This window comes from Neolamprologus multifasciatus, chromosome 4, assembly GCF_963576455.1.
Source record: "Neolamprologus multifasciatus chromosome 4, fNeoMul1.2, whole genome shotgun sequence".
Classification (NCBI taxonomy): domain Eukaryota; kingdom Metazoa; phylum Chordata; class Actinopteri; order Cichliformes; family Cichlidae; genus Neolamprologus; species Neolamprologus multifasciatus.
Window position 1 is genome coordinate 6473380 of NC_140442.1, and position 11089 is coordinate 6484468.

Here is an 11089-nt window from a genome sequence, read left to right on the forward strand (position 1 = left end):
CTTAAATCTTTGGATACATAAATATATGGGGGACTTCAAGCTAACAGCAGGCTGATTGAACCTCGTGATCTGCTCTGTGACAGTGCAGTAAGTATTTCCGTCTCATGCTAATCATTGTCTTTACTGAGAAGAAGCTAGGTCACAATAAGAGAACTGGTCAGAGTAAGAGTGATGACAGATGCTGGTAGTAGAAAAATATGAAATTGCCAGATAAAGAGAGTTTTAGATGTGGATTGAGAGAAGAAAAGAGGTCTGGATTGATGAAAAGGAATTAAATTCTTACCTCTGGGGAGGTCTACACTCTCAGGACCCATTAATCCCACATAAATCCCTCGTTCTTTATGTTTCATTTCCTCCTTTCCATTCTTACATTTATTGGATATTTCCCCATATACCAATCTTTTATCCCCCATTTGATCGTACAGTATTAAATATGCTTCTGAATTCTCTTTCTCATTTTCACCAAAATATTTTCACAAGATGACCTTTTTCCTTCCAGGATTGTCTTGAGATCCGACGTAAACTTTAAATGCACCACAGAGGGTTAATTGAGTTGCTGAAGGGAAGTGAGACACATTTGGGACTTGTCAGATTTATAATTTTCTTTCATTTTTTTCTCCTTATTGAAGAGGATTTCTTGATTGTTTCCAGATGATGACAAGGAGGCCCAGACACAGAGGCTGGTTCAGTACAAATGTTTCAAATCTTTTAGCCACACTGCGGTGCGGTTTGTTGGCCGGTGTTTCGGTGCAGCATTTCAGTCCACACTGATACAGTATGTTAATGAACTTTGGTACAACACATGATCCCCAGAGAAGTATTTTTTTTCCCTTCATTTAGTCTTACAAACATGCCAACGTTTCCACTTGTTGAGAACTTCAGTTTATTAAAATATGTTTTAAATAAAAAAACAAAACCCCAAAATCTATTAGTGATTATGATCATATTATGTAAAGGCTTCTACCATGAATGAAAACTAGGAACCTTGTTATAGTGGGATCACATTAACTGTGAAGTCAATGAGTTGTTAGACCACACCAATCTTTAAATAATATCATGTAGCACGCTTTCATGTTTTTACAACATCTGAAGATATAAAAGGAAAGGAGTTAGGAATCCATCATTCAATTCAGTTCAGTTCGAGTTTATTTATATGGTGCCAATTCACAACAACAGTCAGATCATGGCGCTTTATATTATAAGGTGAAGACCTTGTAACTCACCCGAGTCGGTCACGGCAGATGGCCCCGCCCCTCCCTGAGCCTGGTTCTGCTGAAGGTTTCTTCCTGTTAAAGGGAGTTTTTCTTTCCTATTGTCGCCAAAGCGCTTGTTCATAGAAGGTCATATGATTGTTGGGGTTTTCTGTTGGTGCTGTATAAATAAATATTTTAAAATCAAACCTAAAGTATTGGAGAAGTCCAACAATCAGCCCCCTATGAGCAAGAACTGTGCAACAGTGGGAAAGAAAAACTCCCTTTTAACAGGAAGAAATCTGATTACATTTTCTGTTTCATTATTTTAAATCTTCGTGTGAAAAAACCACATAGAGACTAATTTATGCCTTTTGATACTGAAATGATACACTCAGAATAAAAGCAGTGTGTAATGTTTGCTGCAGTTTTGTGGTTAAATAACAGTTTACTTTAAAAGTTGTGCAGCTGTATACAGCGCACTGAAGTTTGACTGTTTAAAAGATTATGAGGCCATTTTTACGCTACACATCAATGCTTGAATTCAGTACAAATGATGTTGCTGTTGGTAGAAAGGTAAAGCAACAGGGGAAACTCTCAGCAAAGCCATTAAAATAGTCTTAAGACTCAAAGAAAGGAACATCATCAGTCAGATACATTAATATTTAATTTTTTTTAAATACAAGGCATGTAAGAAGGAGAACTGACTGAGAGGATTAAATACCAAAAAAGACAGAAGAAAAAATTACTGATGTAACATCTGCTAAAGCATCACAGAGCTGATGCTAACAAGGCGAGACTGAAATTTCTTAAAATGGATACAAAGCAGACAGCATGGCGTGGTCTGTCACCACCAGCTGGTAGAGCTTTTTATTTTTTGCCTCACTTACCAGTTTCATAGGTCCATAGCGATTTTTAGATTGTGTCATTTTGTATGGTTTACTTCACTGTTTTGTCAGAGTTTATTAAGGCGTTACATTAATTTTCTTGTCATTACTCTTTATTTCCTACAATGTTTTCAGATTGTTAGGGTGAATTATAAGTGGCTTTTTCTATGACCGCCAAGAAAGTGTTAAGAGCTATATTTTTTTCTCTAATGGCTGTGGAAACTCCTTAAATTTTCTATTCCATAAAACTCTCTTGAAATCCTCTGGAAATTGTCAAAAATGCCTTGTCATCAAGATTAAAACCAAGCTGTTACACACCAAACAGCAGCACCATAACTACATGACAACTTACAAATATTTCGTGGCAACTCTTAAAGTGTTACAACATAAAACCAAACTGTCAGGGATGTAGTTTAAATGAAAGCAGGTACAGTGTTATGTTTGGACTGGATGACACCTGATCTCTGGAATAATCCATGAACCATTTTCATGGTTTTAGTCAGGATACGTTGTGATCTGCTCATATGCTCCTGATCACTGGTGACAGAGCGCCACCTGACCCGTTCGCAGCATGTGTTTGGGGGCAAGCATGTCTAAAGATGTTAGTGGCTCAGGGTTGTGTAGCGGTTTGCTTGGGTTTTCACAACATGGGAGGTGAGAGTGGCTAAACTTTAACACCGCTGGTTTTCAGTTCTGGCACTTTCCCTTTAGTTATAATGATAAACCTCCCTTGAATACTAAAAATAAACATCTCAGGGAGCCCAGAGGGCCGGCTTAGGATTACCCACTGAGATGCATGACATTCACTGAAACTCTCCTGTGTCCATCATATTACAAATTTTAAACCAATCCAACTTTTATATAACCCTTGACCTTAAACAAGCCAGTTGGTCCACTCACAAACATTTCCTGGATCATTACTAGAGCAATGTATTATGCCAGAGTGCCTCCAGGGCCCAGCTTGAATACATTTGAGCCTTTGTCAGAACTGCTTCTATTAACACTGAGGTTTACTTAATCAGCACGAGTGATGGCCATCAGAATCGGTTAACCAACAGAGAAAAATGGAAGCTGTGTCACAAGGTCATCCCCCAGCGTTCCAAACGAAGGCGTCTTTAAGTGGTTTGTCTTGCTTAACACATCCATCACCTGGAAACCGTGAGATTAAAAGAGCATATAAGCAGGATTAAGAGTTATGGCCAATTAACTCGTACGTCTGTTCTATGTTACATCCTATGGTGCTGTCACTGACACACTGAAACAGCAATAAATCAAACCTTTAAGTGGTAAAATCAGGATTCTATTTTCCATTGAATCAATATCATTTTCTGTCAAGGTTACAGTTCCATCTGAAGTCACACAGTTGACCTAAAGTGTTAAATTCTGAATGTTGTCTGCATGTAAATCGTCAGTCTAAGCTCTTAAAGTCTTATCAGTCAGCATGCTCTTTCACGTGCTAAACTATAATACCACGAACAAGAGAGGCTTTGTCGTGACCGTCTTCTTTTCTTTTATCCACCCTTATTGCAGACAAGCCTGCAATATGTCTCAACCTATATATAAAATGAGTGCACTTTTACACAGAGTATAGCCCCTGCAGGTTGCTCCATATGTTCTATGTAGCTTTATCTGAAGGGCTAACATAGATCTTAATGTGGTGTCCTCAAGTTACACCGCTTTTTTAGGGTTGATCAAAGTGGAGCCACCATCAGCTGAAATGCTCTGAGAATCAGGGAAACAGAGGGAAGGCCATCAAGAGGGAATAGTGGGAAGGTGTCCAACTTCAAGGCCTTTGTGCTGGACCTGCGTAAACGCCTTTATGCATTTGGCAGATCGGTAGAGCAGCGACAGAGAGAGAACAGCAGGATGCCCTCAGGGACGTGAATGACACCCTTCTTCTGCACATCACATATGGACGCCTCCGAAAAACTACCCTTTGGGAGCACCGTGGCTCACAGACCGTGGCGGCGTAACCTGAGAGTGGTTGTAGCAGCCTGTCAGACCACTGTTAGAGACTTCCCATTGGTCCAAACAGGAAGCAAGCGTGACCCCTTGAAGCCCCAGGGTCAAATATGTCTCTTAGAACAGTGACAATTGGATTAGTTACTTATGTAGACCAGACAGTCATGGGATCCTATAAACCCAGACACATTCAGACGCATTTACATAGGTTGAACTGGCCTGGGAGCACTTAGACTTGCACTTCTACATGGTCAAGCAAGAACTGCTCATGTTTTTTTATTTGCTTGGCTCTGAGGCACCCAAGCTTACTTTGGGGTTCCCATAGCACTACAACTCATCAACAACATGATGTCAGGCTCTTCAATTTTATTTCATGATAGGAGATCAATAATTGAAAGTGTGCTGTGTTTATTGTGGATGAGACATCCAGTACACCTGGCTACCCTTTCTATCTTAGTGCTATATTTATTTTTTATACTTTCTGATGTGAAACCGCTAGAATAGTAGCGGACACGCACTTCGACATCAGTGCTTTATGTCACTGCTCCTTGCTGCTTTTTAGTTACCTTATCGGTTTGTCATAATTCAGTTTGATTGTCCAGTCGAAGCATTTCGTGCCCATAAGTGCATTTGCAAGTCTGATGTATGCACGATACATGTCTGTGTGTATGACCATATAAGTGCTTGTAAGCATGTGTCTGGCTCAAGGGAGCAGCTCTTTTCTTGCTTTCCTTTCCACGTCTCTTGAGTAGATAAGGCCATGCCACCATCACTCTTGCAGCCTTAAAAAAAAAGATGACTTGACAGATTTAATGACATTGGAGCCAGTTCGGTTGTCTGGTCAAACCATTTTGTCCCCATAAGTGCATTTTGTATGCATGTGTGCAAGTCATTGTGTGCGCTATACATGTATGTGTGTATGGTCGTGTAAGTGCTAGTAAGCATGTGGCTGGCTCAGAGGAGCAGTGGTGCATGCACTACCATCAGTTAGAGCCCAGAGCCAGCCTGCTTTAATGGCTGCCATAATTAAAAAAGCTTTTAAAGAAGGGCGTGCCACTGAAGGGACCACAGTGGGGGCGATGCTGGGCTGGTGCGAGTAGCAGACTAATCAGTGCTACTGATTGCTGAAAAAAAGAGCTCATCTTGCATGGGCATGCTGGAAAAATGACAGAAAATGTGATGCCCTCTGACTGCATGTCTACTTTTTAAACAGTTATTTGGAACATGATGAGCCTCTCCTTGCTGAATAGCTTGTTATTCTGAAAATGCATATTAAAATATCAAGACTAAACTGAAAGTGATGTATGCTATAAACCTTTTTAGGTCACATTAGGGCAGTGAAAGCTGTGTACGCCGACTGTGTTTCTCAGCTGGCTGTTGCAGAACAAAATTATAATTTCTGGGTATCCGATAAAGCGAGTCCAACGGTTATTTTTTTAACCTCCATTACTGGTCTCTATCTATTTCTCTTGGAAAAAACATCACTTTAGCTGTTTAATGAGTTACTGTGATGAACTGAAAGTTCTTAACTGTGTCTGAATGCTTTTTCGGTGGTGAGCAGATAGCGTGCAGTGTGGTTTTTCCCCGAAAACAGCCATTTGCTGCAGTCAAAAATAATGCTGTTAGACTTGCGAGAGTGAACAAAAAATACAGTAAAATTTTGTAACAGGCAGCTGAAATGGTCAGAATTAGAAAGTTCTGTAGAACAACCATTTATCGCTACAGCCAATCCTTAACAGTGAACAGGGTTGTACTTTAAAGTCACAGAAATCTGAATTCTTAGATGGTAGCAAGGCTGTGAAAAGCCTTAACAAAATTTCTTCAGACAACAAAAAGTCCAGGATGTATAGGCTTCTGGAGAGAAGAAAAAAACAGGAATTGTTATTGAGCAAAAATTAAATTACTATACTCAAAAAATAAGAGTAAATAAATAAGAGTAAATGGCTCAGTATATGAAGGGGCATTAAACTTGGTTTCCTAGGGGGTTATGCGAACCACAGATACAAACAAAACCAAAATATCTTATTTTATAATCAGGTTTTGTATATAGTGGAATAGAAGAAGAAAGAGGAAAAAGTGTATTTAGAAGATTTGTAGCTTGTACGTCACTGCTCACCAGCATGTCCATGATTCAGACAAAACTTTACAACAGTTTTCACAATTTTGCACTAATTATCTAAAGTGGCACACTACTGTATACCTGGCCTGACCATAACGCTACTGAACCATCCTTGATGCCATTAGAGGCTCTGTTTATGTGCATAGAAAACATTTACTTTGCTGGGAAAGCTCTGTAACGTAAACACTTGTATGTGGATGGAAACAATTACAAGACTCGGACATGCCCCAAGTGATAACCGTGTAAAATTCGAATCTAAACACACTAGAACGCATAAATATTCATTAGAGCCAGGGGAGAGGCTGAATTAGAGCATAGTATAAATTAGATTTTGGACTTGCAAAACAAAAGATTGGATTATATTACACAGTGGCTCCAGTGCACAAAATTAAAGTTAGCTGATTTTTGTTATTTGATCAAAAACAGATTTGTGTTTAAGAGTTTGGCACTGGCATACGTACAGCTGAGACTATACTGTAATTGAGTGTGTTGCTGACCCCTCGCTACCACCACCGCCACCGTGCCCATCCTCCCCACCCAGCATCACCACATTCCCCTCCTCCTAGGTTGTGAAAACATTTGAAAACACTTTTCATTTCCTCAGGCCCCGAAATGAAGAGCACCCCAGTCGTCACTCTCTCACACTTGTCCCTGTATGAAGGTAAATGATTCCACTCTTTCGCAGCAGTCCAGTGGAGCAGACCTACGTTATTGTGGCCTCTAGGGTCATATAGAGGAGGTCAGAGAGTCAAACAGCTCTGAGCCCGGTGTGTACAACTACTGTGCACCACAGTTTATCTCCACTGAACCTATTGAATATCCGCCAGGGAGAAGTGGGGGGTGGGGGAATCATCTGCTTAGTGGTTGCTGCAGCGACTTAGGGGGGAGAAGGTGTGAGCTTTGGGTTCAGGCAAGGGTCAATGTTAAAGAAAGGTTGAGGTTAAAGGTGTGCACATTGGACAACCTCTACCTCCACGCTCATTATCCATCCTAACATTTTATTTACATTCAACTACAAGTGACAAGCTTGTGAATGCAGTCAGGCTTTATGCTGTTTGGGCAGCTGAGCTTTGACGTTTGCTTTTTTTTTGTTTGAAAGTACAAATGTGGATTTTTTTTTTTTTTTGGCATGCAGCATGTAATAATGTGTTTTTTATGTCTGCGCTTGAGATTTCAAGTTTAAAAAACGTCTTGACCTCATTGCTTGTGTAATCATGCAGCATTGCAAGCTGCCAATTAGCACATCATATTTTAAACCACACATAGTTTTAATTTGTGCCCTTTATATACTGTAATTTGCTTCACTTTAAATTGCGGGTTTTGTATGTTTAATCCTACTTACTGCAATGCTATTATAAAGGTTTTTTTATGAGTGTGTGTGTGTATGTTTTTTTTGTTTGTTTGTTTTTACTGTGTCTTATTATCTGCTCCTTGAATGACCATAATTCCCTGTGGATATCTATTAAGCATTCATTTAAACTAATGTTGCACAGTATTTGGCATGAATTTCGTGGGGCGACTGGAGTAGCCTATCTTGCTCCATAAATGGGAAAAGGATAAGCGAGTGGATGAAGGTGGAGGTGTTAAAGTGCTTAGGGCAGACTGAGTCTCCTGTCCTCAGGCCCAGGTGGGGGATTGGGAGTTTTTACACTGGTTCTCATGTTCAGGAAAAGAGCAGGCAGGGGTACAGGATTCGAGCAATTACCTTATTTGGGTTACAGGGGAGCTATTTATTTGCCTGGTTTGACATGTTTCTGTTGACCAGGGGAGTTGTGCTGTATGGAAAACCGATAGTACTGAAGTGTATTTATTTATTCTGCAGACAAAACAGCCTTACTGAACAAGGCTGGGGAGAAAAAGAAATAGTTTGCCAAGTTTTTCAAAGGGTCAGATCTTTGTGTTTTGTCCCAGCATGCTGCGCACTGAGTCCTGTGGAGTTGTGGTCGGTGGGGAGGACATGTCCTCCATCTGCCTGTGCAGCTCCCTGGACCAAAACACGACGCTGGCATCTAACCGATGTTGAGATGAGTTCTGTGAGTTTAGTCTTTAGTTCAATGCACAATCACAACCAGTGACCTTTCAAATGTTCAACGGGGGAAGACTGTCATAAAATTGAATTATTAACTTAATTCCTCGCTCTCTTTCACCATGCTGGCAATGACTTTTTGGATCAAAAGTGGAGCTATTGTGGTTTCCTTTTTTTCTGGTAAATAACATACATTATTATCATTGACATTATAAAAGTTGAACAATGCTACTCTAATGTCACCCACTGGTTTCTCAAGTCCAGTTTTGAGTCCTTGAGATGAATGTTTCACTTTCTTGGTTTAAAGCTCTTCAGAGTTGGTTTCTCTTTACAGATCCCAACGTTAAAAACATCGTGTGTACTGCGTATGAGTATTTGGTTTTCTCCAGATGTCGTATTGTGCACTCTAGCCAATCAGCTCCACTTTTATCCCAATCTATGAAGTGTTGCTGTTTGTTCAGTTGCAACTTTGCAAACTTAAACCATGCTGTCATATTCTTTTTAGAGAAAAGAGGCTTTCTCCTGGTAACCTGAATGGTCCAGACCATCAAACTGTCAAAACATCTGCCTTCATAGTCTCGGTCATGCTTGTTCACTTAGTTTTTCACAGGACTGCATAGTATAGGCTGTGAACTGTGTTCAAAGCACCCACAAATACACATGCTGTGTCTGATTTGGATCGTTCTTCAACCACTCAGCCTGGCTGAACACTTTGCATATTTCCAGCCTTAATCAAAAATGCTCACGACACTGTGAAGTTTAATTTGGCTTTCTAAAGAACAAGATAAAAGAATATTTGTTTAGACAAACAACTACCGAAATCTATAAAGCTGAATTTTTGGCAATGGTAACAGTAAAAGGAAAAGACTGTTTCCTTCTATAAAGTGAAATAAACAGCAAATTGCTCATCATAGCATCAGTGAAAACTACGGGATAAATAAATGTAGCTAAGCTGCTTCTTAAAATCTTATTTTGTTTTTTGTTTTTATATGTGTAAAAGTGGTTAAGTGACAGGCTTGTGAGGTCACAGTGGTTTATATAACAACTGAAGATTATGTCTAAGCGACCATTTATTTAACTGGATTCTTCACTTGGGTGCAAACGATTCTGGACCGACTGCAGTGAGAACATTAAAATATAAATGTTGTTATTAGCGGTTTTACAATTTGCTGAAAGTGCCAAGAAGCAGAAATACTCTTCCCAAAAGCCATGCTGCAAAACTAACCTACATAGGTCCCCCTTATGCCAGTCCTTACTTTATTTTTAAAATGTTGTATTGGTTTTGAAGAAGGTAAACAGCTAAGATACTAACCTTGAGACTGTTTGTATGTCCTGTTGCTCACTTTAGTCTTATTTTGCAAGTGCATGTGTGAAAAAATGGGAATACTCTGTTTGCAAAATTTTAGTTTCCATATCAAAAGAGTTGGTCTCCTCAGATGTTTGTCCGCAGTAAATGCTTCATTTACGTACACCCACTTGTTATTTACAGTTTAGTGACGAGTTACACAATTTTTAGTGGAGCTGAAACTGTTTTTGTGAAAGTTTCATCTGAAAAGCTGCCCAGTACAATTTAAAATGCCAAGCTGTTGATTTTACTGTCAACACTGGATCACCAGCCTTTCTTCACTCCTGCGAGTGGGTTTATGCATATACATATTTTCACTCTTTTCACAAAGTGCCTCGCCAATATAGCCACATCAAAAAACAAATGAAGAAAAGTCTTACTCTATCCCAACATCCTTGTTATCATTAACACACACACTTCTCCCAGAGTGCTAATCTTGACCATGTGTATATCTGGCAGCTATTTTATACTTCAAACCTTTGCCCTTGAACTGCACATAGATGATTCCAGGGTAAACACAGCTACTCCAACAAAGGACAAAGAATCAGTGCAGCAAAGTTATTATCCTCTTATGTAATTTGCTTTTTATATTTATATCACATCATCATATATATCTTATTTTCTGTGGTAGCAAAGATGGGTTTGTCTCTTGCATGGTAGCAAAAGCAATCTGCACTGCATTCCACACTATGTCAGGCATGAAAGTGGCTCGAGTGATAAAGTCAAGCATGACGACAGCATCCAGATCCCGCAGAGATGCCCTCTTGATGGCTCTCAGGCCTAGATTACAGGTGGATTACCTGGTGAGCAACATAAGAGGATGTGAAATGTTTCGCTCTCGTAGTATAAAATTGCTCAGAAACAGTGATTCTTCATGAGCAGCAGTGATGGAAGAGAATCTGAGGAGTGGAGTTTTGGCCCTTGACTTTCTACCTTTGTGTACATATTGTTTGTGTGCATACAGATGCTAAACATAGGCCTCTGGTGTGGCTTTTGAACAATTTCCACGTGGTGATGAATGAAAAAGTTGTACGTGACTTGCTGTCTTATGGGAGTTATGTTATCTAGGCACTTTGTCACTGTGAGACTCATTAGGTGCTTATGATGCTGACGGTGACTCACAAGTGTGATTGATTAATCCTACAGCAAAAATCAACTGCAGTGTGGCTGTGTTTAAAGAATACAAAGTGGCTGTAGAGTCATTTGATTGCATTTAGGGCATGGGGGGGGGGGGGTTATTGCTGCAGACCAGTCTTATCAATGTAATTCTTCTGCTTTGGCAGGATATGCATCACATAGACCCTGGTATACCATCTTCTCCTATGACCTTCTTCCTGTCACAGTTACTTTGTTCTCTATTCATCACAGAGTCTTTCTTAAAGTCTGCAGTTTATTCCTTACTCTCCAACAAATTTGTGAAATTTATTGTCCACTAAATGTTATTTCTGCTTTCTTCATTCAGCTCCATGTTCACATCCTTTAAACCCACTCTTGTTTGCTGCTATGATAAAAATAAAGGACGTGGTTTTTTAAATTATAAGATTTTATCAGGACAAATTA